Here is a 25,916-nt window from a genome sequence, read left to right on the forward strand (position 1 = left end):
CCATTACTTTATCATTAACAGCTTGAGGTACCAAAACAGTTGTAAGTGTGCTGACACAAATTTGTTGGTTTTTTTGTAGGCTCCCATTTGAGCTCTCTGAACAACTTCTGAGGTCATGTGTTTTCTTCAAAATAATGTTTTAAGCAAATGGTTGTTCACTCTTCCAAGGCTATTCAGTATATGCTACTTGAAAGTGCCTAATGCTTAGGCTGACTGTCTTAAATCTAGTGTATGCTGCACTGCACAATGAAATCTGCTTGTTTCAAAAGCTTTTGATTTTTCTTAAAGTATCAAGCATAAACCTCTTTGTACATCTTACATTAATTTTTTCTGTTGAAATTCAGAACACATGGCCATGTCCCAAGGAAGATAATATTGTAATACTCTGTAGTTTGCCCAGTTACAAGGAAATTGCACATCCTTGTACCTGTTAGTATTTAATTGTGATTAGTGATTGACAGAGAAAAGCCTACTGGCGTGAGTCAGTAAACAGACCATATCAACAAATACAGGATGCAAGTCTAAAAGGCATTTTCCTGATTAGTTTACAAATCTTTTCTTTTAGCATGATCCATTTCTTCCAAGTTGTATAGACTGTATTTGATCCTCCGCCATTAAAAGATCATCCCCAAATTAATGTCAGTATGTACTGTGCATATCTTTTGTTTTTTGGAACAGAGATGCTGCTGTGTGCCCCCAGGCTGCTTGGGATATCTGAATCTTTTTAATCTGACACATGTCAGATTAATACTCTAGTGGGGCCATGAACATGAACATGATGTAGCCCAACAGGATGTGAAGGATGTATTAATGATATTGCAGGCCTCTTCTTTGACAGAGTTGCTCTACTCTGTAATGTTATTACTTTCAATTCATATTTGATGGGCATTGCAGGTATTTTACAGATGAAACTGCCTCAAGATTATTTTTAAAATTATATATTATGTGTTAACTGCTTTCTGGAAAAATGAAATACATTCTCTTAATGAAGATGGCTTGTACAATATGTCCTCCAAAAGTTAACTTTTTGCATCTTTTGTATATTGGAATAGTTTGTGGCAAGGTAAAAGCAGATGGAAAAAGTGTTACTTCTCAGGAAGCTCCAATTTAAACACAGAACAACTCTTCTGCACTTTTTTAAATTTATTTTCAGAGTTCTAGTTCAACCAAAATATATAGTGTTGGCAAAAGCACTAGACTGCATGCTTTCCAATTTGGCTTTACTATAAATAAGCTTCAAAACAGAAAGTAGATGCTTCTGAGGGAAAAACAAGGATAAGGGTTAATGTGTGATTCAAGACTATATAGCTAACTTGATACATGTAAATGAGAATTCCATCCTTCTTTTACACAGCCTGGAAATAAAGAGCTAATAGATCAAGACTCTTGTGTCATTAGATTTTGGAAATGAGTATGATCATTTCATATTATCCATATCAGAAGTCAAATGAAACACGTGATTGGGAAAAGCCAGCATGGATTCACCAAGAGCAAATCATGCTTGACAAACGCGGTCGCCTTCTACAACAAAGTAACCTGCTCGGTTGATGCGGAGTGAGCAGTGGACATTGTCTACCTCGATTTCTCCAAGGCTTTCAACATGGTTCCCCACAGCCTCCTCCTAAAGAAACTGATGCATTACGGTCTAGACAAGTGGTCTGTGCCATGGGTGGGAACTGGCTGACAGGTTGCACCCAGGGGTGGTGGTAAATAGCTCCTTTTCAGACTGTCAAACTGTCACAAGTATGGTCCCCCAGGGATCGATATTGGGCCCAATGCTGTTTAACACCTTCATGTGATCTGGGTGATGGGATCGAGCGTACCCTGATGAAGTTTGCTGATGACACCAAACTGAATGGGGAAGCGGACACTTCAGAAGGAAAAGCCACCCTGCAGGAAGACCTGGATAGGCTGGAAGAGTGGGCGAACCTTGTGAAGTTCAACAAGGACAAGTGTATGGTCTTGCACCTGGGAAAAACATAATCCAGGAGTGCAGCACAGGCTGGGATCTACTTGGATGGGAAGCAGCTCTGTGGAAAGGGACCTGGGGGTCCTGGTGGACATGCAGCTCACTATGAGTGAGCAGTGTGCCACTGTGGCAAAGAAAGCCAACAGGATGCTGGGTTGCATCAACAAGGGCATCACCAGCAGAGGTAAAGAAGTCATTATCCCACTCTACTCAGTGCTTGTCAGGCCACACCTGGAATACTGTGTTCAGTTTTGGTCTTCGCTATGCAAAAAAGATGCAGACAGGCTGGAGAGGGCCTAAAGGAAGGCCACAAAGATGCTCAAAGGACTGGTAGGCTGCCGTATGAGGAAAGGCTGAGAGAACTGGCTTTGTTCAGCCTTGAGAAAAGAAGGCTTAGGGGAGGCCTTATCACCATGTTCCAAGTCTTTAAAGGGTGGATACAAAGACGATGGAGACTTGTGACTTTTACAAGGAGTCACATGGAAAAGACAAGGGGTAATGGGTACAAGTTACTCCTGGGGAGATTCCAGTTAGACATAAGAAAAATAATTTTCCACAATGAGAACAATCAGCCATTGGAATAATCTACTGAGGGAAGTGGTGAATTCCCCAACATTGGACACTGTTAAGGTTCAGCTGGACAGGGTGCTGGGCCATCTTGTCTAGACTGTGCTTTTGCAAGAAAGGTTGTACCAGATGATCCTTGAGGTCCCTTCCCACCTGGCATTCTATGGTTCTATGATATTCAGAACTAGGGAGGGTTCTAATACAGTTGTGATAAGAGCAGGAAAGGAAAATGGAGTGAAACTAGGGCCACATGAGACAAGAAAGGGAAAAGCTTTCAAAAACATCATAAGGTACTGTATTACAGGTGGGTGACAAGTAAAGAAGATGGACTACCAGTTTGGACTTCTGGGCTCGAAGACCTTATTATATCTTCTGTAAGAACATTTTTATTAGAGTTCAAGGTGTGGACATGAGATGGTTTTGAGGACAAACAAAACAAAGAAGAGGAATCCAACAAAAAATAATCTGTATCATCATTTTTTTCTCCTTTTCCATCCTGGCAATGCCATGGTCAGTGTGTATAATCCTGAGCATCCAGATAAGCATAAAATATGCTAGGAATCCACTTTCCATCCTTGAATGTGGGGCTGGAAATTAGCTCAAAAGCAGCACAAACTGCCAGTGTGAGTAATCCGTCTCTGTAACTGCTGTGCTTTGTGCTGCTCTTTGTCTCACTGACACTGCACATGGAGCTTAGAAAGCCTTAATGTTATCACGGTTGAGTTCTTCCCTAGGCAGAATTGCTCATTGGGATGCCCATTTTAATTCTGAAAAATGTTTCAAGCAGTTATTCTAGAGCTGGAGTTATGGGGTAAGAAGACTGTTTTACTGAATTTCTTTAGATAGTCTGGGTGAATCTTCTCAATTCATATGCAATTTCTTCATGTCTTAAATTACTCTGAAAAACTTGGCAGTGTTAATAATCTTTCAGATTTTCCTATCTCTAATGATGTTAGCACTGATGAATCAAAAATATGAAATAATTTTGAGATGTATAATTCCTAGAAACAGCACTAGACTATTTCCTTTTATAATTTGTAACACAGCCAGTAGAACTGTAGGATACTTTGGACAAAGTCCTAGAAAATGCCTCATTTGTGATAAATAAGCTAGTAGTTGAAGAACGTATTGGAGTTGCTTTTTTCTACTGGATATATGAGTTGATAGGGTAATTTCAAATATTATATGCATAGTATCCTGCTCAAGATCATTAAATCATTTAACTGTATATGTTTCCTTGTAGCACTCCTTAGGACATGAAAAGAGATTTTAAGACATCAGAAAAGAAATAGATTAGCATAGCTGGTTATTAATCTGGGAATTTCAATAGATGAATGTCATATTTAAAACTTGGCCTCTTTAATTATTTATGCCTAATGGATGTCTCCTTTTTTTTTCAGTAGAAAGGATACTGCTGATTTAAATGCCCATGAATTACCGCCTCAAAGTGCACTTAAAAATTTTCTCAGTCCTAAACCCCCAAATTATGGGAAAGGAGATAAAACAGCTGTTACTGCTGTTGTGTCAGGGAACATTTATTTGGCTAGACAGCTTTTTTTCATACTACTTACAATAATATGTGTTTCAAAAGTACAGATTAGACACAGTGATAAATCTGTATCCCTTCAGTGAGCCTGAGTGTCTGCATTCAGTTACAGCCTTCTTAAAATACAGTGGTGGATTCCTGCTTGTACCATGCTGGCTGAGTCCCAAATTAGTTTAACAATTACTGTTCCTAAAACACCAAGCTTGGTTCAGAGCTGGAATGTGAGACCTCAAAATACTCAACCAGGGTCAATAGATATCTCTTGACACCCACCAAAGGCCTTTGTCTGTTCCCATGTTGCCTTCTTTTTAAAGGTTTCAGTCTATGAACCACACCATTTTAACTGACCTTATTTCTTCAATTTGTTTTTATTTTGATAAATACATGCTGCTGCCTTGCATTGGTCTGCATGTCTGGAAGGGTGTTTTCTTCATCATTTTCCCATGAAAGCTCTAAAGCAGCTCTGTCCTTTGTCCCCTTTATTTGTTCCTAGTATCAAAATAATCTCCACACTATTAAACTAGCTTTCCTGAGTCACCCTAGACTTCCTTCTCCTGTAGAGATGAAAATCTCAATATATCTCTCTGGATATTTTGGAATCAAGACATCAGTTCAAATTCAGTATGGTTAAAGACAGCTACCAGCCTTTCCTTCCAAACCTTCCCTAAGTCCTCATGTGCAGATAAACTAGATATTATACATTGATTCTGTACATAATATCTTTGAGATAAGGTGTTTTCTGTCCATCCATGGCTAAAACTCTCACATAAACTTTATTTTGGATCTGAACTATAAAAGTCCTTTTCTGTGAACTCGGTAGATTCAATATGATACTGCTGTTATCCACTCAGGATGCTGCTCCACCTTTTTTAAATTATCTTCAACATAAGCTGATAATTTTGAATGTCCCTTTCAGCTTAACCACAGCCTCTTCTCATCTCTCATTTCCTACTAAAATGTCCATTTTATTCCAAACAATCCATGATGATAGATTCACAGTGTTTTTGTTTTTTTTTTAAAGATACTTCTGCCAAAAATGCTGGTCAGTAGTTGTTACTGTTATTTCGTTCTCAGCATCCTTCTGCTTTTCTGTGTCTAGAATTGGGATTTTTGTCTGATTTGTTTAGAGTGTAAGATGTTTCTGGCCAGGATGCCCTTGTTTTACTCTGTTTATAGTACAGTGTGAGTCTGATCCGTGACCAAAGTTCCTACAGCTATGGTAAAACAAGTTGCAATAGATGGGTTTCCCTGACTTCATATCTTCATATGCCCTTTTCTGTTGTTGTTGTTTGGGGTTTTTTGGTGGTGTGGGCTTTTTGGGTTTTTTTGTTTGTTTGTTTGTTTTTGTCCTTACTGTTACTGGTTATAAAGGGATCAGATTCTTTTCTGTAACACCAAATGCTGGTTGACACTAGAGGAATGAACTACTGAAAAATTAAATGTCATAACTAAGTGCTTACAGGAACTGAGATTTCTGAAGCTGTAAACAAAAACAAGGATTACATGAGAAAGAGACGTTTTCTTGAAGACTATCTCTGCTGATGTTTTACATCTTACTTTTCTTTGGGGGGGGGAACAAATAAACCACAATAAAATAACACCCATTCCCTCACTCAATTTTTTCTGCCTCCTCAGGTCTTCAGAGCTGAGTCATCTCTTTTGTGTATTTCCCACCATTTTCAGTCTCCTTGACTTCTGTCTTTCCATTTTCATTGGAGTTCTTAGGACAATTTCCAATTTTAACATTGTTTTTCCAACATTATGTTTCTCCAATAAAATTCTTCCCTGTGTGTTTCTATAGTCAGACCATTTATTTCAATAGCATATTGAGATTTATTCCAATCTTCCACAGTGAGAAGGTTTTGGAACGGCAGCCATTTAAGAAAAAAAAGGAAAGTAAATACAATTGGAACAAATCTAATATGAATATATCAAGCTTATAAAGTTGGCATTGATTTGCTGTTTAGTCTAACTACTTCTTCTAATTGCAATATGCATACATGATATTCCCTTTGTTCATTTTTAGCTTTTTGTAGGCACCATATAGACATTTTTGTATCTTCTCCAATATTTTTAATAGTTTCCAGTGACTATTCACAGACTAAGCGAGAGCTTCATTTTGAGCCAAATAGTGTCTGTTCTGCTTTCCAACCTATATGTTATTTGCTAGTTATTTGAATGTCGTAGCCTCTTTGGTTGTACTTTCTTCTATCCTGTTTTGTCTACCCTGTCTATATTCTATTCTTATAACCTTCAGAGAATGTTTTTTTGGGCCCTATCCAAGGCTGTATTTGTTCAGGTGAACTTCAGGAAATTTCAGGGTAAAATAATCCTTCATTCTAACAGTCCGTGGAGAATTTAAATAGATCAATCAAAATTATGTCAGGTATTACTGTCTGGGGTTATAAGTAAACCAATGTTTAGGGAGGAAAACTGTCTAAACAAATGAATGTCTATGAAGTTAATACTTGGGAAGATCTATGAGCAAGAGGAAAAACCATTGTATCATCTTTTCCATCTCATATATTAGTTAATCCAAAGTGTGTTGTTTGACGTCTCCATTTCCTGTTTGGGTAGTGCATATGTACTAAGTTCTGGTGATGAGTTATTTGTTTGTGCAGTTGGATTTCAGATAATCAAAATAAAAATGTTTAGAGCTGCACATCAAAGCCAATATCGTAATTAGTTAGCATTAAAAATTCTCTACTTCGATAGAAGGAAATAACAAGTTCCTCACACCAATTCCAAATAAATAAGCATTTCAGATTAAGAAAACGATATGCTATGCTTAGATCTGTCTGGTCCCAAACCTTGGCCTTCGGGACCAAATCAGGGGTTTTCAGAGTGCAGCTTCCTAAAATTCCTGGTAAAAATTGCCTGTTCTTGGCTGGTTTTTTAACCTCCAGAGTGATTCAGGCCCACAACCTGACAAACCAATCTTGCCACACAAATTTCTGCATCCAGGATAGTGTGGTAAAAAGCGACTGTACTGATCTGTGCCGATGATCAGGCAGCACCCGGTGGAGTTGGACTATCCAATAGCCCAAATTAAAATGTTCTAAGCCATGGTTGCCTTTTGTATTACATGCAGTACTTTGAGTCTGTAATCAGTTTCTTAAAATCTTTATCATAGTGTTCTATGGGTTATCATTGCCTTACTGTCTGGTTTCATCATTCCCATTAGTAATTACTATACAACTGCTAACCCTGCACATAAACACTAACCGATAGCAGGACTGTGTAAGTGTTCCTGTGTAACTGTTCCCACTGTGTATTTTGAAACAGCAGTCAATTTTTAAACAATTAATGGAGGAGGAAGAAGAGGCTGCTGCTTCCATTGGATCCACTATCACAGCAACCATCACAACATCACTCTTTATCCTGTCTGTAAATTGCAGTGAGACTTACATGTGATTTGGACACACATGGGTGCCTATGTTTGGAAGCAAACTTAGTAAATTAATATAACAAGGATGTATTAATAACTATTTCCTTTCATTCTAGGTAAGCTTTATTAAATCATTAGGCACTTTATCTTTTCAGGACTTAATAGATGATCAGTGAGAAAACTGATCTTTGTTACAAGAATAATTGCAATGCAGGTTTTATACTTTCTGGTTTCATGTTATTGATGGACCATCACAGTTCTAATGTCCTTTTGAAACAGTGTGGGGGATTTATCTGTTTGGGAAAACACTCTGATCTGAAAGTAGTAGAGCCATTTATTATGGAGACAGACTAGCTCAAAGCGTACTCAAAAACTGGAATGCAAAAGGTCTTACAGCTTTTTGAAAATTAGTATGTATATTGTGTTAATTTTGTATTATCAGGTAACATCGTGACCACTCAATTTGTGTGAAGTCTCTAGGGTTAAAATATTCTTTAAACAGATGTTTATTTTTGGACAGGCCTATTGAGTTGTCTCCTATTGTATGTTAAAGTAGCTGTTCTCAGAGGTCACAGAGAGTTCAGCTTTACAAAGACACCCTTATTTTGTAGAAAATGAATCTTCAGCGTCTTTAATAGGAACTAATAAAAATATCTGTTATAAAACTTTTTTAGAACGTGTCGTCTGATGACTTGTCCAGAGAGAAAGGGGAAGGGTAGTCTTGGGGTACAAGTTTGGACAATAAACATAAACATGAAAGCATATGCTCTGTTTTCACTACGTGTAGATACCTGTGTATGTTTTTAACGTTTCTGCCGCAGGACCATCATTCTTATTTGTGCTTGTTTCTTCGTCCTAAACCTACATACTTAGGAAAACATTGGTTTCCTGAGCAGCAGATGCTACTCTCAAAGGCAGGGATCCATCCACGGGACCCAGCTGGCTGGAGTGTGCCCTCGCAGCTGAGGAGTTTGGAGTCCCCGGCTGACAGCAGGGCCAGCCCGCACCCATCCCTCTCTGTCCTCAGAGTGAAAGAGTAATTCAAGCTTGAAACCACAGCTTCAAGTAAACAGTAAAAGAGAACGCTCCGATAGCTGTGGAAAGAGAACTCCGTACTTTTTCCCAGGGGGAGGACAGCTGTAGCTGCGGCAAATCGCCTTTCGCATTGCTGTCTCTGAGGTACCAAGAGTGATTTATTTTACTGACCTGCTTAGCGGCTGGCTTTATCTATTGCAACAGCCAGCTCCAATCTGTGGGGCTGACGCCGAGGAGCGTGGTCTGGTCAGGCACCTGTCATCTCCTTGCAGCTACCGGTGTAGGAGATGGGGCACGACCATGGGGAACAGCATGGGCACGTGGGGACACCTCTGCGACGAAACCTTGCAGGTGTTTTAAATGAGTATCGCTGCTAGTAGGCACGTATGTGCTTAGCACGAAGGATCTGAAGACACTTTAAAAATCCCAATATTCTTGTAAAGCCTCGGTCATCATTGTGTTCCATTGAAACTGGAGGAGCGCTAACTGGGAATTTTAAAGGGAGACTGGTGGGAAATGATTGGTTCTGAGGGGAAAAGGTTTGAAAACAGAAAGTTTGCAGACAATTTCTAAGGCATTTTCCTACAATGTAGGTTGTGTAAGTATTAACTGCATTTTTTTCCCGAAGGTCTAGACTGAGAGGAATGTTTGGGAAAGTGGGGGGAGTTGGTGTTTACCATTCCCGCTTTATATTCAGCGTGTCCTCTGTGCCTCGGTCCAGTGGGGCGGATTATCTATTACGATGAGGAGCGAAATGGTTAATATCATTCGTGCAGGCCGGTGGCCGTTCTTAGCCGGCTCCCTCGGCGGAGGCAGGTGAAGGGGCCGTGGGTGAATGAAGCCGCCGGGATGGCGGGTCCGCCTTTATTCGGACTCTTTCCAGTGGCTCTCCCCTTTGGCCAGCCCGCCGGGAGAGCTGTGACACGGACCAGGGGAGGGCATACCGGGCCGCCCGTGGATGAGATGCCCGGGCGGCCCAGACCGGGCCGGACGGGGCCTCCCCTCACCCGGCCCCGCGCCGGGCGCCCTCCCCCGCCGCCGGGCACAGGCTCCCCATGGCGTCCCGGCGGTGTGAGGGCGGGGGACGTCAGTGTGAGGGGGCCGGTCCTGGGAAGGGCAGGGCGGCCGCGTCCCGTCCCTCCCCGCCCCTCGGCTCCCTCCCTCCCTCCCGCCGGCTGGGGGCGGCCGGGTCGGGCGCTCGCCGGGATCCCATTCCTCCTTCCTCGGTGCATGGTCGCGGCGGGAGCGGGGGAGGGCGAGCCCGGTGGGGCGCGGGCCGGAGGCGGCGGGAGCGGAGCCCCAGCGCGGAGGAGCGGCCACTGCCCGGCGGAGGTGAGGAGGAGGAAGAGGAGGCGGCGGCGGCAGCGGCGCCGTCGCCGCTGAAGTTGTGGAGGGAAGGAGGGAGGACAGGAACCGCTGGCTGCCTTTCCATTCATTGACCGTGCGGCGGCCGGGCTGCAGCTCCCCTTCGTCCGGGGCCGGTAGCTGGGAAACTGCCCGGGGGTGGACGAGGCACGGCGCGGAGGTGGCGGCGGGGGACGGGGCTGTGGCGCCGCTGGGGAAGCGGTGGGGCGGGAGGGCGCCCGCTCGCCCCTTCCCCGCGGGGCGGCGGGGAACCAGGGCGCGACCCGGCGGGCGGCAGCGGGGCGCCCGGAACGGCCGGGCTCCCTCCTTCCCTCCCTCCTCAGCGCGGAGGTGCCGCCGAGCAGCCAGCCCAGGCGGGCGGGGTGCCCCGCGCACACGTAGGCAGCACTGGGCGGCCGCCGTTGCCGTGGGGGTGTCAGTCGCCGCGGGGAGGGCGGCGGGGGGCTCCCGCCCTCCCCCCTGTTCCTTTTCTGTGGGAAGCGCCGTGAGGAACGGGGCGGGAACGGGGGGGAGCCGGGGCGGGACGGGACGGCGGGGTCCCATGAGTCTCACGCTCTTCGTGCGGGACGGGGAGCGTGAGGAGGGGAGGCGGCGGGAGCCGGGCTGCCCCCGGCCAGGCCTGCGCCCACCGGCCGCGGCACCTGCGGCCTCTCCCGAGGAGGGCGGGCGGGAGCCGGTCGCCTCCTCAGCGAGCTGCCTGGGGGAGACAGGGTTCAAAGCTCACCTTGGCGCCTTCCCACCGCCGGCGTGTTCTTCCTTCCCCTCGCCGTGCTGGGCTCAGTTCTCGAGGAGGAGCGGGAGTATCGCCTTTCTTAGGGCGCTTCAGGAAAGGGCAAGAAGTGCACGGCACAAGTTGCCGGCGAAGGTTTGTTGGTGGTATAAGGTGTCGCTCCGAAGGAAGCCGGTAACAGACTGCTGAGGTTGGATCCCCTCAGTCAGGAGTTGTGGGGGCCTGGGAGCAACATCAAGGACAACACCACGGGCTGGCAGCGCGGTGTCCGGACAAGTGTGCGGTACCTGGTGGCAGAGCAGCTGGGGTTGCTCCATCGCAGGAGGCTCACACCCAGCCAGAAGGAAGCAGATGAGATGCTGTGCACGTCCTGATGGGAGATGTGTATTAAGAATAGCTGGAAAAAAAATTAAAAAGCTCTAGCAGACCTCCTCTAGAGGAAAGTATTATATATGTTAATTAAAAGGTTTGGCTTTCTGAGGGAGACATTCCTAAGCTCCATTACAGATACCTTAGTGAAGATACCTCCTTGGTCCCAGTCCTGTGCATTCTCACATCTGCAGTGAGCTCTTTTGTTTTCAGGGGATTTGTTTTCGTAGTAGAAGCCTTATAGAGCTGTAATGCATCGAGGCCTAAATAAAACACACAGTGTGCACCAAGAGCGGCTTGTTAGAAAGTGTCAGTGATGCTAAAATCAATGTCCTGCTTTATTCTTCTGAATAAAACATGCTACAAAAATACAATCCCTGTTAATCGCCGGCACTTTCTTGAGTATTTTCTCCATGTCTGCCCACTGTTAGATGCAGGATATAAACAGACCGTCATTCTGTTCTGCTAGGGCAGTTGTTAATGAGCGAGTTTTATCTCAGATGTGGTGTCGTGGGACCATTCTTTGATTTTCATTGTATATGCTAATTGCAGCCACTCCAGCTTTAATCACATCACTGCTTTCCTTGACAAGTTTTCTCTGTCTGGGTCATGGGGTGGGTTTAATCAGTACTTCGGAAAGTGCCCACTTTATCTTTTTTTAGTTAATCATCTGTTTCTATTAAGAATTCTGGGAAATGCTTGAGTGATGATGTACCCACATGTTGGGTAAGTAACTGTAGTGTGTCATTTGCTTTTAAGACCATAAATCACTGTGACTGGATGCAGCATTCCTATATCAGAATGTTACAGTCACTTCTTTTTACCTATTTAATCAAAACATATTCCTCCACATCTATGTCCCTCTTGATTGTGCTGGGCTGGTAAATTTGGATGAGGAATACTGCCGCCAAAGACTGAAAGGAAGCCAGTAATTGGCACGATCCTTTTTCATGTTCTAGCTTGTAGCTGTGAAAATTGCTTGTGGTGTTCTGTAATACAGTAGGACAATGACATACTAAGCGCTATATGCTATTGCATCAACAGAAGGTGGTTGGATCGCAGGTGACTGTATAGCTCCCACCAGGCAAGAAACCCGATGTTTCATTTTGCATACAGTGTAGACATTATTGTTTAAATAATAATTACATGAAAAGAAGGATTCGTTATTTTTCTGAGTGATGTGAAAAACATAATTATTATTCATCAAAATCTGTATTTCCAGAAGTTTCTCCTTTGTTAGACAGTCAGTACCAGTTGGAGGGCTCCCCAGTGACAGAGATGTGGTGGTTGCGATGAGGGGATGTGTTGAACACGGGATGGCAGCTCCTAGCTGATGTAAGATTCCTGGTTATCCACTGTAGGCAACAACAAATTTCTAGGAATTTCAACCTCAGCATCTTAAAGCCAACTCATTACAAAAGGAAAAGGGAAAAGTCTCTTCACGTAGCAATAGCCCCCACTGGAACGGCTGGGCTTCCCCCTTGCCATTCCACAGTCCCAGAGCTGTTTGTTGGAGCTCAGAGGGGAGGTGAGGATGGCTGCTCCGCTGTCCCCAACTGTCCTTGCTTGCCATGTACACGTATGCGTCCACAGGCACATGCACACATGGCTCCTTTTGTTGGCTGACCCTTTGCACCATCCAGCCTGCAGAGAGGAGAGCAAAGGAGAGCAGCTTCTGAACTGCTGGTGGCATTTGGCAATGAGAGAAGCCGTTTTGTGCCCCCCATTCCTTCTGTCCCCATGAACAGGGGCTTTCTGTGTCTTCCCATTTGCCACTTTTCCGCTCTGTTTTTGGTGCCTGCCTTCCCCCACAACAGTTCCCATTTTTCTGCTTTCTGCCTAGGGGATAAATCATTTGGGTGTCAACATTTTGAAGTCACTTAGGAACAAGGGCAGAGGTGGTGGAGCGGCTGGAAGGTGTTACTGGCTCTCAGAACCCTTTCTTTGATGCAGAGACAATTGCTGATGTGATTATAGCTGACAAGTCTGTTAAAATGATGCCAAAGACTTTTGCTTGGATTATTTCTCCCTTCTGGTTTTCCAGCTTTCACAAAATTTGACAGGATTCTCCCAGGTCATGGTGCCTAAAATCTTCACTAGAAATTTGGAACTAACAGGGTTAGTTCCAAAATCATCTTCCTACATACAGATAAACTTGAATTAAGCTGAATGTAGGGCCTTTATAAAGCACAGATAAAAAAAACCTAGTGTTATTATCATTTGTCTTTTAAAATTGCTGGGGAAGTATAGTCAGATACTCCAAAAGCTGCATAAAGAACAGTTCTATTATTTTATTTTGAAACAGTCTTCTGAGTAAAGCAAATAGTTTCAGTCATTTTCGTGTTACGTTATTGAAAGTAATTAATGCATTTTGGAAAACGCTGCTGATCTGAGATCTCAGGTTTTTTTAATTGCCTGTGTTTCTCCCTATGTTTAGACTTTAGGAGGTCAGACATAAACTATGAGTAAGCATTTCAACGCCAGTTAATCAGAGAATAATCAATTTTCCTAGAAGTATTTTCCTGGGAGATAATTTTGTGGAAGGTAATTCCAAAGAAAACAAAATCCACAATGAGAAAATTATTAAACTATAAATTTGCTGCATAGGCAAGCAAATGACTGCAAATATCCCCAATCTGTGTGAGTAAATCAAGAATATATCTGAAATTCTGAGCTCAGGGAATACATGTAACAACTGGGCAGTTACCTTTTCCATGACCGAGCACAAATAAATCATGGCAGAAGATATTTAGAGACTGTTGTGCTTTTCACACAATCTATAAAATCCAGTTTCTGATTCAGTAGATGTAGTAAAAAATAAAATACCCTCCCTACAGTCTGTTACTAAAGATTAATTTCTCCAGGTTTCCCTGTATTCTGGCCTTAATAATCATACCATCTTTCTCAGCTTGGAGCTGTGTAGTAGTTAGATATGAGTCTTCAAAGGAGAATCACACATGTTTAGACATAACTGCATGAGCAGAGAGCTGCAGCGATATTTGTTCCTTAAAACATTTCCTATTTATATTGGTTTAAATGTTGATGTGTTAGCGTTTTCTTTGAGGCCCATGGTGAAAGCATGGAAACTAAATGACAAACCATGAAAATGAAATACTGTAAAAAGATGTGAAAAATGTCTTTGAGAAAGGGCCATATTGTGTTGCAGCCGGTGAGAGGACTGCAATAAATGAACTAAGACACACAAGAAAGCCTTACTTTAAGCTGATTTTTCAGATCTTTTCATTTTCACCTTTTATGGCTTCTATTGCTCAGAAAGGATTAATGAAGCAATATTGTTGAAGCAGCTGCACAGCCTCCTTTGCCATTGGTATCAATGCCCCATTTCAAATTATTTTGTCTTAATGCTATCTTATTACAGAATCATAGAAATGTTTAGGTTGGAAAAGACCTTCAAGATCATCTAGTCCAGCCCTTAGCTAGCACTGCTGAGTCCACCGGTAAAACATGTCCCCAGGTGCCACATCTACACGTATTTTAAATACCTTCAGGGATGGTGACTCCACCACTTCCCTGGGCAGCCTGTCCCAATGCTTAATAACCCTTTCAGTGAAGAAATTTTTCCTAATATCCAATCTAAACCTCCCCTGGCGCAACTTGAGGCCATTTCCTCTTGCCCTATCAGTTGTTACTTGGGAGAAGAGACTGACCCCCACCTCGCTACAACCTGCTTTCAGGGAGTTGTAGAGAGCGATAAGGTCTGCCCTCAGCCTCCTTTTCTCCAGGCTGAACAACCCCAGCTCCCTCAGCCGCTCCTCGTAAGGCTTGTGCCCTAGACCCTTCACCAGTTTCGTTGCTCCTCTTAAAGACTAAGTAGGTATTGTTTATCCATGTTTTATACATGGTATCTAACATCTTATCAGTGAAAATGTCTTGGGTTTGAGTTAGCTTTAGAGGTCACTAATTGGCCTTCATGCTTGCTGACAGCTGACATTGCATACATTGTGTGTGTTCTCATGCATCATTTATTCACCAGTAACAGTACTAATGCTGTTGCTCTATTCCAGATGAATAACAGTAAGTTTTGTAGATAAAATCATATAATAGGCTTTAATAGAACAATTGATGTTTATTTTAAAGTTTGACTGCAGGTTGTTGGCCTTTTCATCTTGCAAGATTCTTTTTGATCCTGAGTGGGTTCTTCTGTTATGGTGCTTTAGAAAAAAATCTCCTAAGTTTACTGCTAATAGAAGTAGTCAAAGTGAAAATTGTAGCAATTAACCTGGGCCTGGTCTGAACTGAATATTGCATAGGCTTATTAAATGCTATACAGTTTTTAAACCAGCTTCATTCAAGTAGTATGGCTTTTCAGGGTGGCTGAGACTTTATGCAGCTGCGACAGAGCTTTCTTGGTTCAGCTTCTAGGCATAATCCCTTAAACCTGTTTGGAAAGAATCACCTGTGATGTGGGAGGATAAATTCAGTCTCTGTATTTGATCTTCTGTTGAGATTGCAGATGGGGTGCCAGTTGGTGCCATCTGTGTTTATAGATTTTGCAATAGTATTCAGTGGGAGATTATCTGAAAGCCAAATCAGTTTACATAGGTCAGTGAATTGCAGCTTGCAAGGCTTATGTCTGGGGTCATTGTAAACAGGTTTTTCAGAGTTTTCAGTGAACTTTCAGTTGTCAAAATCTGACCTCATCTCTGAAGTGTGTGGTGGTGCTAATGCACCGATTTTATATGATGGCAAATGCATTTGAGAGAAGCTTTATTTTAATGGTTCCATGCTCTTGTTTTGTCTCTCGGCATGTGTGTGTTGCTTTGATGCATCCTGTACAAACTAAGTTTGTGGAGGGAAAGCTGTAGCAAAAATATTTTAATATATAGGGGTGGTGGGTTTTTTCCCCTGAAATGTTAACCAAGTGACATATATATGCAGTGCTGTAAATCTTGTCACTGTTCCTGCATTAAAGTATCTGTGTAAGAGACGGTGCTACAGATAAGAGTACAATTTGTCAGTTGCCTGGAGTTTACTAAAGCAAGATTTGTACAGAATTTCTCAAGAGAGTTCTTTATGTGCAAAGAACAGCAGCATCTTTTTGCACAAGTATTAGTACTGATGAATAGTATGTACTGAATTGTGCTTGTGATATAAACAGTGGACGGTATCTCCAATATAGTATGCAAATACTATAGCTCTGGAAGCCTTCTATGGAACTCATTTATTTAATAAATTTAGGCAGTAAGCGTACATGGTCATTGTGATAATTTTAGCAATTGTAACTCTATTTTAGAACAGACGTCTGATAAAACCTGAGCATCATTCTGCACAGGCAAGTCTGAATAATTTAAAGTTTACAAGAAAATTTCAAATGTAAGTTCAAGTCTAAATATGGTAACCTATTCTTTTATAGCTTTTATATGTTGAGATTAGTTGCACATATGTGCAGTTGGAGTGGGTTATGGAGTAGACACAAGCAAGTAACCTGAAAAAGTAAGTTCATATTTCCTCCAAACTGACACAAAACCTTGTCCATCTCATCTTGAAGAGTCTTAATTTTAAATTCAGTCATATTTGTTGTTTTGTTTCTGTGCTTTTAGAAGATTGGTTTAACTTACGGGTTCAACAGCAAGTGATGGGCCCAGTTTGGAATGATAATGAATTTATAGTTTTATGCTCAATAGGAAGTTTCATGCAATGGTATGTCTCTTCTCTCTTTGCATTGATTTTTCTCAGGACATTGTTTCTCTGATACGGTTGACCTTCAAAGAGTTAACAAAGGTCTCATTTTTCTCTGTGCTAGGTGTTCTTTAAGCTACTAATGTACATAGTACATGACAGCTAGCGTGCAAGATTTTCCACACGCTGCCCAGCTGATTGCTCTGCTGAGATGCTAGATAATTTAGCAGAGGTAGCCAGTTTGCAGAAATGTGTATGAGGTTTGTGTTGCGCATACGTGTTTATTCAGTCATTAGTCATGATCATGACTGCATAAAATCAGTGTAATTACCTTCAACCAATCTTTATATCTAAGTGACCCAGACCACATTCCATGACAGCCCTGACAGCTTGAATTAGAGTTAGCCTTTCATCGCAGCCAAATTTGGAGTACAGAAATATCCAGCCTTTCTTGAGCTTGCTCAGTGCAAGAATGGGACATGTTAATGTGAAAGAGTGAAAGTCTAGTCTAAAACAGAGCCTTAGGAATGTTCTTATTCATTGGCATTCAACCAGCGCATATCAGTGGAGTTTCCCTAGTTTTTCTGTTGCACGTTGCATGCATTGCACAGTGGATGTGCAATCTGTTGCTTTCAGGGTGCATCAGGAGTGTCACACGTGCATATATGGACTGTACTCTGCACAGTATGCATCTGCTTCCAAGCCACATTTCAAGAATGTTTGGGGAAGGTCAGGGAATATAAGCCCGTGCTTTCAGCACAATTTGTCCATATCTTGGCTGCTCGTCTTCCTTTCTTTCCACAGGCTTCTTGGAGTTGGGCAGGGAAGGGGTCTGGATGAATAGTTTATGTGTGAGAAGGTTGTTTATAACCTCGTTTTTTCCAAGGCATCCCTGTAATTCTGGGGCGGTTTTTTTGTTTTGTTTTTTTTTTTTTGTTAAATCACTGAAAAGAAGTGATTCTGCCTCAGTTCCCAAGGAAAAGATCATAAAAAAAACAGGACTGGAAGAGGTCTTATGAAGTCATCTAGTCCATTCATCTGCCTCAGGTTAGGATCATCCACATCTGTCATCTGTGACTGTTTCTTAAGGAATTTAGCAGTCTCCCTTACATCATCCTGCCATGAGAAAATTGTCTTTTCATGTTATCCAATTCACACCTCTCTTGTTGCAGTTTAACACCATAACTGCTTGTCCGGCATCTGTCTTGGACAAAGCAAATAATTGTTTTTCTTCTTACAACATGTTTTATTATGTTTCTTCTTAACTATCATAGCGTGCTATTTCTTTACGCCCAATTCTTTGACCTCACATGTGCTGTTTGCTCTATACCTTTTATTTTTGTTTCTTTTCTTTGGGTTGTCTTCCATTACTTCACTTCTGTCTTGTTCTGCCCAAGTTAAGACTCTGTTCTACTTGAGGTTTTCATGGTGTTGAATAAAATGGAATGGAATTGTCTTCATACGTGCTGACACGATGCATGTCTTCTTTGCAGCACTGTCACTCTTTTTCATGGTCAGGCAGTGATCCACCAGGTCTTCATCCAAGAACACAAGTTCTAAGACATTTTTCTCACTGATCATTTTATAGCTGGTTATTTCTGCCTAACTGTACCATCTTTCACATGTTCTTACTGAATATGACCCTGTTTCCTCAGGTCATACCTCCAGTTCGTCATTTTGAGTTCTCATCTTTTCCTTCAATAAGCATATTGACTTTTCTAGATTAACATTGTCTGGTAATGGAATAGCTTACTTTATCACATCATATGGATCCTGGAAATACTGAAACAAATATGCTTCGGAAACCTTACTTAAAAAAAGGGAAGACATTTCTAACTAAGTCTCTTTTTTCTGCTTATAACGATCCTTTTCAGGGAAGGAAATGTAAAGGAGAGAGAAAAATTTAGGACAAAGTATTTTCCTTGTCATGCAAGTGTTTTAAATTAGCCACATGTATTGAAGAATCTGTGGAAAGAAAAATTCACCAGACTCCTGGTAGTCCTGTGGACTGGGGAAAGCAATTCATGCCGATGCTAATGCTGGAGGGAAACATTCTTTCTCCTCAGGTCTATCCATTAGTTTACAGGTGATGGAGGTAAATATTTTCACAAGAAACTTGTGGCCTCCATCCTTGTTTATTTTTGTAATGTTAATACTAGTTCATTGTATAATGGAAGCTCACTAAAAAATGCACTTTCAGGGCTAGCAGCTGTAGTTTAAAAAATGCAAGTTGTGTGTGAAAGAGGAAAATAGAAAGGTCAAACTCTGGCACAATTATATGTTGATAAGAAGGCAGGTTAAAAAAGAATTTGAGGAGTAAGTCAAGGAGTAGGAAGTCTGATGCAGAGACTGTAGGGCCAACAGATTATTGAAGAATAAAAAGAACATTCAGGGAAGGTAAGGCCATAGTAGAAAGACTAAGTGCATATTTTGATTTTCTGTTCACAGTTGAAGAAGTTGATGGAGGTTTCTGCACTGGAGTTCTTTTCTATGTGAGACTCATTAGAGGGTCAGTCTCAAACTGAAATGTTGGCAGGAGACAGAGAAGAATTGGCAAAAATGAACAAGAGCAAATTGCCACATTCAGATTCACTCAGGAATGAAATAACTGCTGATTGTGCTGTTAACAGCTGAAAATGGTAAATGCGTGGCAGTTTTAGTGGGATACCAGGAGAGATTTGGGAACTACAGAGCAGCGTGCTGGCCATCTGTAACACACAGGTGTACCAAGGAGTAGACATAGTGAACACCTGTATAAATGCAAGGTAATGGGAGCGAGCTAATATGATTTTTTGAAGGGGAAATAATGCCTCGTCAACCTGGAGGCATATAGATGATGGAGATCAAGTTTTATTTTTAGACTTCTTAGGTTTCAGAAAGACTCTCAAGGAAAGCAAGCTGCCGTGGTGGGGGGGGTTAGTGAAGTTTCTTACGTGGATTCTGCTGTCTTAAGCAGAAAACCGAGGGTAGATATAAATGGTTTCTTGCCACAGTACAGGGAAGTTACCAGTGGAGATGCATGTGATCTGTTGTAGTGCCTCTACTGTTCGTTTGTTCATGCATGATTCAGAAGAAAGGGTAGATTATAGAGTTTCCGTGTGCTGCTGCGTTATTCAGGGTAGTAAACAACTGTAGAAATACTTAAGACCAAGTAACTAGGCAATAAAACAGTATATGCAACTTGGTTGTGAAGAAAAACTGATGATGTATCAGGGGCAGGGAGAGCAGACCTACCTTTGCTTGTAAAGCAATGGTCTCTGAGCTGGCTGTTACCTTCTGGATATAAGAAAGACTCTACATTTGTAATCAATAGTTCCACAAGTATGTCACAGTCAAAAAAGCAAACAGAGTGTTAGAAATCTGGGATTTTATAATTCTGTCTTAAAGGAATAGAGCACAAATCCACCATTTGTGTTGATGGTGTACCCACATCTTGAGTGTTGTGTGCATTTCTGGACCACCATCTCAAAAAGGATCCATGAGAAATGGAAAAGATCCAGAGAAGTGCTGCAAAGACAATCAGAGATGCATAACACCTTCCATACAAAGAACAGTTAAGTTGATGAGGAAAATGGACATCTGGGAGTACAATGATAATTTTATAAAACCATGAATGGCATGGTGAGGGTGATAGGGATCAGTTGTCCGTTGTCTCTCCCACTGCAAGAACTAATGAGCATGGAAATGAAACTAGCAGGTGTTTGGTTCGGGTTGGCAAAAAGAGGAGTTTTGTTTTGCGCACATATCATTAAGTTGTGTAACTCCACAGGATGTGGTGGAATACTGAAAATTTATACCAATTCAAAGGGAGTCTGGACAAAATGAATGGAAGAAAAAGTCTGTAGAGAATTATAAATACATAAGTGTGACCTCTGACTTTGCAAGTCCCTGAGCTGCAAATTGTTGGAGACTGGAGAGTATTTGGGGAAAGTATGACTAAATGCTTACACTATTCTTATCCTCTTCCCCAGACATCTGCTTTTGGCTGCTCTTGGAGACGGGGGTACTGGATAGAAGATTTGACCTGGCATAATTTTAGATTTGTCTTTTCAAATTGTAAAAACTCAAGACACATTTTTCTGTGACTTAGCAGCTCAGGGTAGCATCTTGCAAATCTTGTACTTTGTAGACCAAAAGCCTCCTATTGGTTTTCCTTATAATTTAAGACAGAAGTACATTTTTAACAAAACACAAAAATTACCATGAACATTTGTCTGTCTCCTGTCAGTTGGCGTCAGCTACAAATTATGTTTCATTTCACTCATGCTAAACTGCCAGATGAGATAATACATATTGTCTCGTTTAGGGAATCTAAGCAGCTATGTCTGTAATCCTGACTTGTTTTTTCTGATTTATTTCTCCTACACGTGTGTGAAATTGTGCTTAATATGGAAGTTTTTTGTTTCTCTGCCCTTCTCCCTTCTACTATAGATACATTTTAACTGTTGACATGAACACAAAATATGTGAGATTCCCTGCAGAGTTAGAGAAAAGACTGAAAGCTGTTAGGTTTCTGATTGGGACAGAGCAGTATAGAGGGAGGAGGGTGCTGTGTTACTTATTTTTCTGCAGACACTGATTTACTGGATTGAGTTAGAGTGTTAATTCAATGGTACTTCTCTAGGGCACTCACCAGCAGATCAAAAACGCATAACAACATGATGCAGACATCTCACATAAACATACCTCGTCAGCCCAAATTTTGGTGTTAACCTTGTACTAGTAGGTTTTCTGCTCGGTCAGATACTGTTTGTCTCTCTGCAACTCAGATGATGCCAGACCAGGTATTGTTCATCCTCCTTCAGCTGGCATGGAGTCAGCATGAATGCAGCATCCTGCGCTCTGGCAAACTTGACAGAAATGTGATTGTGTCCACACCTGCTCGGGGGTGAATTTATTGTGTGTTGATCATACCAGATGGTAATGTACCAGATGGTAATCTGGCATTAATGAGGACACTGCCATGTGTTGCACATGCATTCTTTACTTTTCTGTCATGTATTAATACATTTAACTCACTTTTGCTGGGTTTTCCGAAGTGGCTCTAGGGGTTAAATTAACAATGCCTTTCACTCCAGACTGTATCTGCAGGCTTCTTCATGTCTTACCACCTAAATGTGTCCTCTATTCTTGTAAGACCAAATAAACAGTTTTATCCTCCCTTTCTCTGTGGTCTGAGGCATGGAGGAAAGTAACTTTGACTGGAGGTGGAAAGCTTGTGTGGTGGTTATACTGCCATGTAGCTTTTTTTTTGTACCAGGCGTTAGCCCATTCTGTGTTACCGCAGGTTATCCTGTGCTGCTGTGGTGGAGGCTGGGTTAAAAAGGCAAGGATCATGCAGCTATTAGGAAGTTTTTTCCTGAGCCTTCGTAGTCTGTTCCTACATTTGCTGAAGTAGATTGGTAATATTGAAACTCCATACAGTCTACTTTATGTACCAAAGTGGGCTTTATTGAAATCTGTGGATTTGGAGGTGGAAAAAGAAGGGCAGCTCTGGGTTTGTGTAGGTGAGACTATTGAAGTTTGTTGTAAATAACTGAGAGTGCTGTTTTGTTATTGTTGGGATATTTGTATGTAGTAACTACTTTGATCTCTGCACACTGAGTGAACGTTAATTAATGTTACTACAGCAGAGTTGTTTTGTGACCACCTTAAGAATAAACTGTAGGAAAACCCAGAAGTACTGTCATGTTCAAATATCATCATCTGATACCCGCAAATATTTGAATTGATGTATTTGCATATAGCAAATACAGTTATCTTCTCTGAAGGTTTATTAAAGCTGTGCCAAATGCAATCAGTTGAAGTCAGCAGCATCACAGCTGGGTGTTTTGGAACTGATAAAGAAAGATATGTTTTCTGTTTAGACAGGAAAGTTGTCCAGCTCTGTTGGACTAAAAGACTTCATTGAGGACAAGGGAAGGTTTGGCCATGTCATTATCTGACTATACTGAGAAGTATGTCAGGTAACATGAAGCTACTGTTTAGATATCTAACAGTCTGCCTTTTATCTGAAGAATAATGCAAAGTTCTTTCCTAGAGAATCAGGGAGTATATCTGAGGGGCTCATACTTTAGATACAATCTGTGAAAACAGTCCAAAGAAAAACAATCTAATGATTTTTCTCCACTTAGCCTTCTGCTATTGAGTTCCGGTTGAAAAGAAAGAAAAGAAAAATGGCCTTGTGTCTAGCTATCGATCGATCGATTCATCATTGACCTTAGACATAGTATCTATGATGGTGATTCTTATTCTAGGTTTTTATGTAACCAAAGCGTACTTTTTAGGAGAAAACTGATAAAACCCTCTTTTTGGAGGTTAGATTATGGAAGGGAGATCATTAATTGAATGATACTCCAAAGAAGTCTTTACTCCCCTCCTTTCCTCCTGCAATAATCATGGTTAAAATTTTAAGCACAGTAATAATAATAATAATAATGATGATAGTAAGACATATCTGTCAAGGTTGTCAGACATTAGTTTATTCTTCATTCCTTAATATATTACTCCTGAAGATATCAGAAATTGTCTCAAATGCACAAGAAGTTTTATTGTCATAAAAAATGAATTTAATAGCCAATTAACAAATCTTCTATTTGAAGTTTTTCATTCTGAATCCTTATCTATGGCCATAGAGTTCTCTGCCAGGGGACAATCTGCTTTTGTAGGCACTGATGTTTATTGCTTCGCTTTCCACTCATGCTTGCTTTCGTGACTAAGTAGAATATATTGTAGTATGTATAATAGTAGTAATGTATAGTAGAATTTTTTGGTTTTTTTCAGTGAGGATGAAGAGTACAGATTTGCATCAAACAAGCCAGATAATTTCGAAAACAAATGTGTCCCTTTCTAATGTACTTTCCTCTACTGGAAAGACTGAACAAAGACAAAGACTGATCAAAGTCAATGCTGTCATTGCTCCCTTGTGTTTTTCTGTATCTGATAATGTGAAAGGCTATTTATAAGCACTGGTTAATTAAAATCCAATGCATCAGACCCATATCTGTCTCTCTGTCTGGGCTGAGGCATCATTCATCAGCTGAGGGGGAACAGTATATGTGTAGCCATCTTTGCAAACACACGTAATATACTCCATATTATCTCTGAAATCCTCAGACATTACGGCCCATTTCAGGAAGATGTTTGTCTGATAAATGAAGAATGGGCAATTACAGTTGCATTGAATAGCATGGTGAAGCAGTTTGCAGTCTAGGGGGAAACAAGATTATCCAATACTTATTTTTAGTGGGCTGACTTAGGCCATTATGTGCCCCTCCTCAGTGAAGTTCTCAAAAATATAAAGCTTATTTCCCCTTTCTTTTTTAGAAAGCAGTGTTTTGTTTTTAACATTGGTTTCCCATGGTTTCCTGCAAAGCCTCAGGCTCTCAAAACATCTCCTTATTGAGAAAGGAAGCAGGTACAGTCAAGTGTTTGTTTTTTCTAAACGAACTGTAATTGATAAGAATAGCTGAAAACATTACGTGAAATAGTAACAAATAAGTACTGGCTTCATATTCACAGATGTCCTAGAAGGGTCCTGTGTGCAGGGCATTGTCCTTGTAAAGAGATGAACAGGCATAAGGTCTAAGTGGTGGTGCAAGGGTGGATGCAAGGGCTCAACAGACGGACTCTGAAGTCTGGGCTCCTCCAGGCAAAACCCCCGGTGCTCTGCTTTCTCCCCAACAGTTTTCTCTGAGCTTCCTTGCTCAGGGCAGGGAGCGCTCCGTTGTATTTGTATTGCCATGGAAATTCTCAGGTTGTACCTCTCTAATCTCTGTTTATCTCATTACCAGATGATAGCAATTGCCTGTCTGCTGGTCTTGCAGTGAAACTAGTGTCCTGTTTAAAAAATAATAACTATGTCCACCTACTGGTTCTGTCTGCTGTTCGCAACTGGCAACTTCCTAGTCTCTTCGCTGTACACTACCTTTCTGTTTTTGCATATAACTCTAAATTACTTGGTTCTGGATATGTTATATGTCATAGTAGTTTTGGATTTAACTAGTTCAAATTAAATGTTTCTTTTGTTTTAACATGCGCATGCTGTTACACCATTAATGGTTGAGTAATGTAGTAATAGTCTTTGTTTATGAACCAAGAGAGGAATGAAAATTGCTGCTCATCATTGTCCTTAGTGGGTAGATGCTGGTCCATGTTTTAAGCTTTGAATCTTAGTTTTTCCATGCATGCTTTATTTTAGGGGGGTTTTGTCCATGTCTTCATGTGACTGAGATAGATTTAAAGGGGCAAATGGCTATATATGGCTATAGTCAGCCTAAACCTGTCTACGCAGCAGAAACTTCATTTTTTTTTTTTCCTTTTTTCTATGAAGTTCACGTGCTGTCACAGTGGAATAAATGATTCAGTAGTTGTTTTCTCCCTGTGGATTATGACTCTGCTGGGAGCCAAGTTTTTGAATGGCTCCTATGTAATCTGTTTTGTTTTGAAGATAGGGTATGTGTGGTTTGTCAAAAGGGCAGACATTCTTTACCTGTCAGCCAGTTTGAGGAGGAGCAACTATTGAACAAAAAATTTCATATTCCTCCTGTAATTTAACATGGTTGGGAACTAGTTGGTTTTCCCTTTCCTTTTGCGTGGAGGTTTGGATGTTTGTAACTTGTAGGCTGGCAGAAGTCGATCCGCACCCACTTCTGTGGTCGCTGACTGTGGCTCAGACCGCTCTGCAGTTCCAAAAGCTGTTGCATCTTGAAGTTTAAAAAAATAAATGAAGCAGTGAATGGAAGACTTTGTCTAAAAATGAATTTGTTTCTCCTCTCGTGTTGGAATTATTTGAGGGTGCAAGCCTGTGCAGAGGTCTGTAGCTGTTCCTGCATTCTCAAATGCCACTGGGATAGCCAGAATTCAGTCTGGCAAGGGCAGTAGTTCTTGAGGTGCTGGTGACCATTTGGTGAATGTCTTTCTCTACTTTTCTAGCCATATGTAAATAATCTGAGCTTTGCCCTGAGTGGGTTAGTTGCTTCATGGTTACTATGTGTGACTTTCTGGAAGGAGTGTGTGGTCCGAGAGACCTCACAGATTTCCTGGATGTGGCCCACACTGTAATTGTGTCTGTTATTTATTATATCCTTTCAGAAACAGAAGATAAACTAGTTTCCCTAATGATCATGTCTTTTCATATGCTTAAATGAGTTTCTGCCTTTAGAGGGAAGTTATTTTGGCTCCCTTTCACTTATTTTTCTGTGTGCTAATGCTTTTGCTCAGCTCAGCTGGAGGATTCACCACCTACGCATTGGTTTGTTCCAGCACAAGGTAGATAGTTATTTAAATATGTGAACAGTTAAATTTT

At 41.4% G+C, this 25,916-nt stretch overlaps 1 protein-coding gene across 1 annotated transcript in view; it reads left to right on the plus strand.

Moving 5' to 3' along the window:
* The first annotated feature begins 9,720 nt into the window (after positions 1-9,720).
* LHFPL2 (LHFPL tetraspan subfamily member 2) overlaps positions 9,721-25,916 on the plus strand; it is a 123,227-nt gene continuing 107,031 nt past the window's right edge. The window contains exon 1 of the mRNA XM_074570655.1: positions 9,721-9,837. The gene's annotated coding sequence lies outside the window, so the exon portion shown is untranslated. The remainder of the gene's footprint in view (positions 9,838-25,916) is intronic.

This window comes from Larus michahellis, chromosome Z, assembly GCF_964199755.1.
Source record: "Larus michahellis chromosome Z, bLarMic1.1, whole genome shotgun sequence".
Lineage (NCBI taxonomy): Eukaryota > Metazoa > Chordata > Aves > Charadriiformes > Laridae > Larus > Larus michahellis.